General features: G+C 26.7%; 1 long non-coding RNA gene across 1 annotated transcript; it reads right to left on the reverse strand.

The window, feature by feature from the left end:
* Positions 1–4,385: 4,385 nt before the first annotated feature.
* LOC136972117 (uncharacterized) lies at positions 4,386–6,402 on the reverse strand. Its single transcript, XR_010880286.1, has 2 exons — positions 6,092–6,402; positions 4,386–4,808 (listed from the first exon to the last, which is right to left on the reverse strand). It is a non-coding gene; the product is annotated as an uncharacterized lncRNA (long non-coding RNA).
* Between the last annotated feature and the right edge of the window lie 3,407 nt (positions 6,403–9,809).

Below are 9,809 nucleotides of genomic sequence, written 5' to 3' on the forward strand. Positions count from 1 at the left end.
AATTTTATCTTTGTTTTTAATATATTAAGTTATTAAATTTCAAGAGAAAATAAGAAAAAACAAGCAATTTCTTATTTGTGACATCGTCACAATGCCGGACTGCAAGTTTTAATCATATATTAATTTTTTAAAAATCCATCAACTAGTTACTTAACTTTCCCGGTAACATTTAAAACTGCGTGTGACGCCATCTGTTATATTTTATTTTTAAAATATTTTTTTTATTTTTAATTATTATAAAATGGCAAAAAGCTTAATTTTGAGTGTAGGAATGGGTTTATAAAAAATTGTAAATGTTAATAACGAATAAAATCGTCATTAAGTTCCACTCTACTCGAGATACGACACACGACTTCCCCCCTTCCTTTATCTCTCCAGCTGTCGATATTTAACAATTAAAATATAATAGCATCAATTCCCCTAATACAATAATCTCCCTGCGAAATTTCAGAAATTTTCGACAAAAATCAGAGGTGTTATTAAGCTTCAAAAAGATTGAGCCCTCCCCCACACACACATACACACTCACTTATACATACGCATACACACACATACTTTCCTTTTATTATACATAACAGAGCCGGGAAAGTAGTGTAATAAGCTTTCCATATCTGGTCTCGACTTTTATTTATCTAACTCCGTTTTTGAGATTAACGAAGAAAGGACAGCAGCGGGAATGTGTACAGTACGTCTGCAGTTTGAAAATTGTAGCCCAATTATTACGTTTTATATGAAATTTTATATTTCTTACTGAAATATAAAATTTTGCTGTTTTAAATAATAAGGTCAAAGTATATTTATGCCAATGTAACTTCAACTTACCTCTAGGAGTTTTTGTAACTGCTAAGAATATAAGTAATAGCAACATTTTAAAAGTTTATACTCCAAATAAAAAATCTTAAATATTATTTATTAAAAATATCGATTAAATAAAGCTGACTTCATACTTTTCAAGCAGATCAAGCAGCTTAACTTGCACAATTGCAATTAAAATATAAACTTTCGTATCTATTTATCAACGACCCAGAAAGATTATTTATTATAATAAATTTATAATCATAGAATTGTGCAGATTTCTTTTATAAAATTAATCAACTTAAGATGAAATTTTTATGGAATAATATAGGCCTACATAAATGATCCATTGTGTTGATTATCCTAACTTCGAATACCTCGTTTAATACTTTTCTTAAGTATTTTAAAATACAGTATTAAAAATGATAGTACTGTACATTTGTACTACACAAAATTTTTTAAAACCTGTCACTATATTAAATCCTCATTGATAATTAATTACTAATTATAAATATATATTTATATTAAAATTTGATTTTATATATTCTATATCTATATTTATTGTCGATATATTTAAATTTCAAAATTATCAAAATGAATTATTGATATAAACTTTTTCTGAAAGAAAGAAGAATATAAATAAAAATGATTATAAATTATGTTGTTATTTTATTAAAGTGAATAAAATGCTAGATTTTTAATAAATTAATAAATCAGCTATTAATTCTGCGTTTGGCAGTATTATTTTTATAGATAGATAAACAATTCTGTAAAATAATTTCTAATATAAAAAGTTGATATATCTAATAAACAACTGTTGTTATCATATAATTATCTGAATAGGCCTATTCTGTTTATAATCATTTTAAAATAGAGTTAATATCTTAAAAGCAGGTTCAGTAATTTTGCATATTTCATATGTATAACACAAGTTGTGACGTGTGTTAGTATTATTGTCTGTAACTGTGTATCATGAATACCTCCATATACTTTCACATGGAACCGGACAAAATTCCTATATTTTTACGTATATATGATACTTTGTAACTTGGAAACCTCTTTAACTTGAATTTTAAACACTTTTTTGTGATTTAAGTTAGAAAATTTATGTCACTAATTTTTGAGTATTTTCTAACTATTGAGTCATGTTCTGTTCTAAGGTCTTATCAGTTAAAAGGTGATAAGAAAACTTATTACAAACACCGTATTTATCATGGAATTGTAATATCTAACTGGAGCAGCGACGCTCTGTTAGATATTACTACTAATGGCGCACTTGAAGCCAGATGCGATTTCACTGTACAACAAACAGCCATATTGTGAGAGGAAGAAAGTTTGTTTTGCTTTTGAACTTGAGGTTTGAAAAGAGAAGGCAAAGATAAAAAATAACATAAAAACGATTTTAAAAAACAACCAGTTAAGTTTATTATAGGCAGTGTAGCTGCATTTTCTAACAAAATGTTTCATCCGTATGTCTCACACTTCTGGGAAACATTCGATCTCACATTTCTGAAGATTGCTAAGTAGAAACTTAGCCAATCTTAATAATTTTATTTATTCGACGCGGAACAGAAAGCACTGCACGATTATAATTTTAAAAAATTGACTGGCGACATACTGTAGCAAAAAAAACTGCAAATCTCAAATGGCTGTTGAGAAATTTACATCTAAAGTCAAAATTACCGAATTTTTGTGTCAATTTTGTTGTATTTTTGTGTATAGTATTCTACATATTTATCCTGCTCCTAAGAATACTTTTTTATGCTCTATCCGATTTTCCAACTCAGAAGTTTCTATATTACACGGATGTTGAGCTACACTTTATGAAAAATCTTAAGACTGATCTTGTGTAGTTCAGCCAGGAAAACATTCCTGAAATCATCGCTTTCAAGAATATTTTTCAAATACTGTTTTTTACTTTTTTAACATTTAATTTAGATTAAAAAATGAAAAATTTCAGCTATACGACGAGATTCAACGTTAAAAATCTCTTATGATACAAAAATGCTTTTGCCTGAAGTCCTACTAATAGCCAGGAATTTATACTTAAAGTTGGTTTTTACTTTCTCGGCTCTTATCTATAACAGAGGGAAAGTATGGCAATCGTCAAAAAATGACCCTCCCCCAAGAACTTTACACTTTTGGACTTTGGACACCTCGAACGTCGAGAAATGCAATAAAATTCGGGTATGTGTGGAAGGTACGATTTTGTTTATCCTCTTTGAAGCTTAATAACTCCTGTGCGTTTTGACGAAAATTTTTGGAATTTCGCAGAGAGGTTTGTTTATTTGATGCTGTTAAATTTTGGTGGTTAAAGGTCGACGGGGTGGGAAGATAATGGGGGTTGTGTGTCATGTCTTCAGTAGGGTGGGACTTAATAACGATTTTACTTGCTATTAGCATTTACATTTTTTATAAAACCTATCATCACCCTCAAAATGAAGCTTTTTGTCATTTTATAGTAATTAAAAGCTATAAAAAGTTTTTAATAATAAAAAATCATAACAGATGGCACCACCAAATGTTTCCGGGAAAGTTAAGCTACTCATTGCTGGATTTTTTGATAAATCATGTGATTTCTGTAACAACGAGAAAATGTAAAAACTCAGAGCATTTTACAGCACGTTAGTCACTCAAAAACAAATAGATAAATTAATGTCTGCAAACATCTCGTAATCTACAGAAAACACGTTTGTTTCTCATTTCGTATTTCTTAAATCATGATATATTTTGTGAAGCTTTCCCCTTCAGTAGCCACCGCCTATCAATAAGTGAAGTCAATATCGCTTTTGTACAAAGCCGCACAAGAAGCGAAGTACACGTAAGCTCTAGAAAATTCATTTTCATACTGAAAACTGGAAAAAATCTCGCTATTATTTAGTCGCAGCTGCAATTTATATTTCGTGTGTACGTTTATGCGATTAGCTACACTTCTATTGCAGCTACATGTGTGGGTATGCAATTAACTGCAATAAGCAGCGACTAGCGATTTTTTTATTCTTGTAAACCTGCCCTTACGAAGGAAATTATTGCAACAATATGTAGACAACAATACATGCCACCTCATGGACACAATACTCGCATTCAACAGTGATTTACGAATCCTAGTTAAATGTTTTGTGATAATGATAAATTAATTAGTGTAATTACGTAACTTCTATGTTATCCTAATTTAGAAAGGTTAATTAACTCACCCTTTATAAAAATCGATCTTATTGAAAATTCATTTAATGAACTTGTTAATGCATTTAAGAAACGTATTTATATCGTCGTAACGTTATGAGTACAATAATTTAAATGTAATATGACATATAAATCTTCATATTAGATTGTCTGAAATGTCGAATAGAATTTATCGAAATATCTCTTTATTAAAATGCAGTCATAATATACAACATTTAACTATATTTTAATACAGGGGTAAATATTTGTACGATGAAATATATTTGTAAAGTATTATTGTCTCTGATTATTTATTATTTGAAATAATTATGTAAATGATACCGATACAATTATTTTTATTTAATTATTTTGATGGTTGTAAAGTTAGAATTTAATTATATTTTTTATAAAAACGCAATGATAAAAAATATTTTTAATTATTTATTTAAGTATTAATAATTGAGATACATTTGCACATTTTTCTCATAAAATTAACAATTTTTATATTTTATAATGTTTTGCTTTGATTCATTTTACAAAGTAATTAAATTCTCCAATGCATAAAAATTAGCATAAAAACTAAGACTATTAAGCGCAAGCAAATATCGATCTAATTTGAATTCTTTAAAACGTTTATTTTGATTTAGTGAATTATTTATTTTTGAAGCACTCGGTTTGCTGGACGCAATTTCCTTGTTCATCGTATACTTTTCCGTCCCTGCACTGACATCCTGGTGAACATATTAGACCATAATTACAGGGACTTCTATTAAACAGGTTGTTGCATCTTCGTGGACCACAGTTAGGTATGCAAGTTACATACTCTTCGTCTTCTCGGCAAGCAAACAGGTCTGGAATAAAGAGCTTAGTTGCAATATAATTAAAATTAATCAAAACAAAATTACATAAATATGAATATAATTTTCATTACGTAATTAAAATGTTTAAATTTAAAAAATTAAAATTTTCTGCCACTCTAACTTTTAGGTATAACTTAATTAAAATAAAACAATTTTTAAGTGTATTAAAGCATATTCGGTGGATCCGACTTGAAAATTTTTAAGCGACCAATTTAATTAAACATGTAGCATGCACTGCTTTATTTATTTTAACAGCTTTAAAACAGAATACTTAAACAATACATAAATATAATTACATTAAAATTACAATATAGTAATATAAGACGACATTAAAAAATTTACTTTTACAAGGTAAAACTGAATGAAATAGTGATCAAATACTACAAAAAATTATGATAATTTTGCTTGCTTTTATAAACTTATGTTAATCTTTAAATTTCATTGAACAGTTAAACCGTAATTCTACCATATTACATCAATAACAAATCAAACATATTTAAATTTATACGTGAATACAATTCTTAATTTAAGATCGACTTAGGTTACTAGTGCAAAGGATTTTGGAAAGTAATGAGTCACAAATATCTTAGATTAATCTTTCATGATTTATATTTTATAAACTGTTTTAGTTTATTCAGTTGTCCTATATTTTATTATTATTATAACATGCCCAATATTTCTTTTAATTTTTACTATTATATAATAAAAATATCTAATAATATCTTTAATATATTACTTTTAAGGCGCATTAGAATATTACTTGAAAGAAAATTAGGTAAATGGAATTAAAGTTAACTTTATATTTTGTATAGACTTATTTATTATTTATTGATCGTAACCATTTTTATATGATTGATAATGTATTTTAACACGTTAAAACAAAGAAATTACGGATAAAGAATAGTTTTATAGATAAAAATTGATCATCTTCCAATGGTAAAAGAAACAGAGCAATATATAATTTTTATAAAATTTGCTAGATGTCATTTATGTTTATGTTATTTTTAAAAGTAATATAAAGTTTATATTTTTAAAATTTATTTAATTGTGTAATTGGATATAGCTCCTCGTAGCTGTATCTAAATATCTAATCGAATTTTATAATTTAGAAATAATATTTACGTATTTATTATTTTTGAACTAATTTTATCTCAAACAAAATAATTGCGATAAATTAATAGCATAATATCAGAAAACGCTGAAACAATAGATAACTTTTAAATCTAATCATTACAAACGAGTCACTTTTATAAACATAATAAAAATCAACTTACTCGCAGCTTGATTTTGAGAGAAATTCAGAATTATTACAAAGAGACAGATTAAAACAAATATCGACTTCATGATGAAAACTCTAAATATAAAATGCTTTCAACTATTTTTATAAGAACACGGATAAATGAAACAATGCTTGACAAGTTCACTGTCGAATAAGATTTCCTGTCAAATTCAAGGACTTTATTACTCTTCTCAGAAGTTACGTAAATATAGCAGTTGTATATACACGTGTTCGTATGGAGATAAATGCAAAAATGTTGTTACTTTATTTCCGAGAATAAAACTTTATCTTCAACAAAACAGAAGCTAAAGGTGTCGTAAAGTGAAATCATTGATTATTTTATCAATGTCTTGCACAAATAATACCTTTGCATTTCCTCATCTCTTGACAGATTAAAACAAAACAGAAATAAGTTTTTTGCAATTTTAATTTAGAATTTTTCTGAAATTTTAGCGTTTTTAAACATTAATTTTTTTTTAATTTTGTAAAAAATAAATTTTTTAATAAAAATTATCATTAATTAAATAATTAAACAACGCTTTATATATTCATATATAAATCATTCTACAAAATTATTCAAATTTTCTCTTAGATTGTGAATTATCTTTTAAATAATAGTGTATTTACAAGCATAATTAACTAAAAATAATTTAAAAATAAGTGTAATTAATAAACGATTTTAATTCTTTATATGCAAATCTGACATTTGTAAAAATTTGTGTTAACAGTGATTAAGTAAGTACCTATACTTAATGTTTAAACGAATTTCAATGACAAATTAATTACTTGATTTATTAGTGAATATTGACCTTCAATTAATATTTAAAAAAACATATTACTTTATTAACGCTAATTAGATTTTTTGTCATATGTTAAATTACTTTTGAAATCATACTTATAATAATAGAAATGAATTGATCAAACAGGCTATCGTTGTGCATTAATCATTTGATCATAAGTAGAAATATTAGAATTACGAGAGATAATGTTAATGCAGTTGCAACTTGTTAAGGCATCAAATCCTTCGATTCCTTATAACGTTTACATTATAATTAATATAATAATAACTTTAAATAAAATCTTATTTTAGATATTACAATGATACGATATTAAGTCATAATTTTTGTACGTATAATTTTTATTTCGCTAATTATAAATTACAATAACACAATACTCGTGAAAAGTTTATTTAGATAAAAATATTGTGCAACATCTTATATTAGTAAGACATTGCACAATTTGGAAAGTTTGACAATTTTTGTTCTTTTTCGTTCAACCATAAAATATAATTAGAAATTGGTTCGATAATAAAGATATTTCCTAGATTTCTACTCAAATTATACTTTTAAATATCATTTTATTAATATTAGTCTATTGTGACTATAATTTATTAATAGGACTTATTATACTGATTTAACTTGCTGATGAAATTAGAGACTGATTCAATCTTTGGGTTATTGCATCGGTATTACAGTTACAAACTACAATATTTTGTTTCCGGTTATGACATTTATGGTAAATGTCATAACCAGGAACAAAAGAGTCCAGTTTGTAATTGTAATACGATGGAATAGCCCAAATACAAAATTCATTTAAACGTATCCGGATACCTTATGTTCGTTTGCTAAAAAAACGGAAATTGCTATGCCTGAGATCTGAAGTTCTTTTCGACAGTGGTGTATAGCGAAAACTCATGAAAAAGCACTGATAATTGAGCTTATATTACAATTTTTTCAGCTATAGTCTTAAGCAACGAGGTTAGACTATAGCTGAGAAAATGTTCCTAAAATGTTGCTGATATCAGAACGAAGATGTTCAGATCCTAGTTTCTTTGAAGCAAGCACAGGTTTAAAAAGTTTATATTACTAGATACTTGTCAATATTACAGAGATTCATTGAAGAAAATCATCATGATGATAAAAATTGCAGGAAATATCTTTTATCATTAAGAAAGAAAATTTATTCAACGTATACATGGTATCTTGTACTGGACTATACTGAATAGAAAATTCTATGATAGTAGTTACAGGCTGAAGATTTTCTTAATAGAGTTAAAAATAAATAAATACCGTAATTTCGTGCGGATAACCCGCCATGGTGTATACCTCGCATTCTTTTCAAATTAGCTGTAAAATCCAGATAACACGCAGAATTATTCGCACCAATTATCAGAATTATTCATTATTATGATAAATAAATAAATAAATGCTTGAACAATACTGAAAAATTTCTGTTTTTCGGATTCAAAGGCAAAAAACGCCCAAAAAATATGCTAAAGGTAGTCCGGTCCTATTCAAATGTTTTTTATTCATTAAATTGAAAGTTGACCTTAAAATAAATCAAGTTAAATCTTATTCCTCAGTTCAATAATTTCAAAAGAGAAATCGATTCTTGACTGTTTTCCCATACGTCATTTTAAAGAATATAACTAATTGTAATATGAGAGATAGTCGAAAGTGAATTTACATCATAAAAAAGTAATAATAAGAATAATAGAATAGAAATATACCTGTTTCTTATCTATCTAGACGTGTACATTTATACAATAACTACAGACTATAACCTATAGTGTAATGAAAAGAGTATTTTCAATAAATATCTTACATAAATAACTTTCTGACCAATCCTGTCATCAGTTAAATTAAAAGAAACTAGGAAAAATATAGAATAAACTTTACAGAAAAAAATAAATTTTTACATTTGAAATATAAAATGAATGAATTTGAAATAAATGAAATATAAAATATATGTGTAAAATGTGAATCAGTTTGTCTTCTTTAACTTTTTATTATTTTTATGTTCTAAACTGTCAGTTCTGCTTGGAGGGTTTCACTTCTTTGCTTGACTTTTCACTTATTATGCCTGGGAATTGCGAGGGTGACCAACAGAGGGTCAAAAAATAGGTTGGGGCTGACCAGATGAAAGATCGCAGCTCTTTTCTCTGACCAGCAAGCAGGAGAAAAGCCTTACTTATATAAGTATAACTATACATGATTATCCTAATACAGTACGCTTCCTTTTAATGTTCTGATTAAAATTTGTTAATAAATATTGTGACAACTTCCGAAAATTAAAAATATTGGTTGCGTAAAATAGCTTTGTTAATTCCAAAATAATTATATTCGTAAAATTCCAAAATAATTATTTTCAGAATAAGTTATAATATAAACATTTTTAATTTATTAAAAATCATCAATAAAATAAATCTTTAAAGACTTTTTTATTAAATAATTATTAAATGGACAATATATTAACTTTTGAATAAAATTCATTAATAAATTTTACATATCATTTGAAATGACAGCATATAATTCTATTATACATGACGTTTAAAATTAAAAACAAGAACAATTGTTTTCTTGATATGTCTCTATGACGGTTGAATGAATGGGGTAAGTTTTATTTTATAATACGTAGAAAGCCTTGACAATGATTGGTAAAGTTTTCTTTTGTCTATTTCCTATAAATTTAATAATTGAATATTTTAAAAATGTTCTCTTTAGGAAAAACATTTAAAAAATCTCCCACCTGTGGCCAAGTGGTAATAACCACCAATTTTCGATTTCACGTTCTCGTCAATGTGCTGGTCACGTGGAGTTTTCAGGATTTTCCTCGTGTTAGTAACACCTAAATAGGTCCCAGTTTCTGATAAAAGACCTCCGAGAAGGCATTTTCTCTCGGCAAATCGCTCGTGTTGAGTTACCGTATACGAA

This window comes from Centruroides vittatus, unplaced genomic scaffold, assembly GCF_030686945.1.
Source record: "Centruroides vittatus isolate TY-2023 unplaced genomic scaffold, ASM3068694v2 contig_2807, whole genome shotgun sequence".
Taxonomy (NCBI): domain Eukaryota; kingdom Metazoa; phylum Arthropoda; class Arachnida; order Scorpiones; family Buthidae; genus Centruroides; species Centruroides vittatus.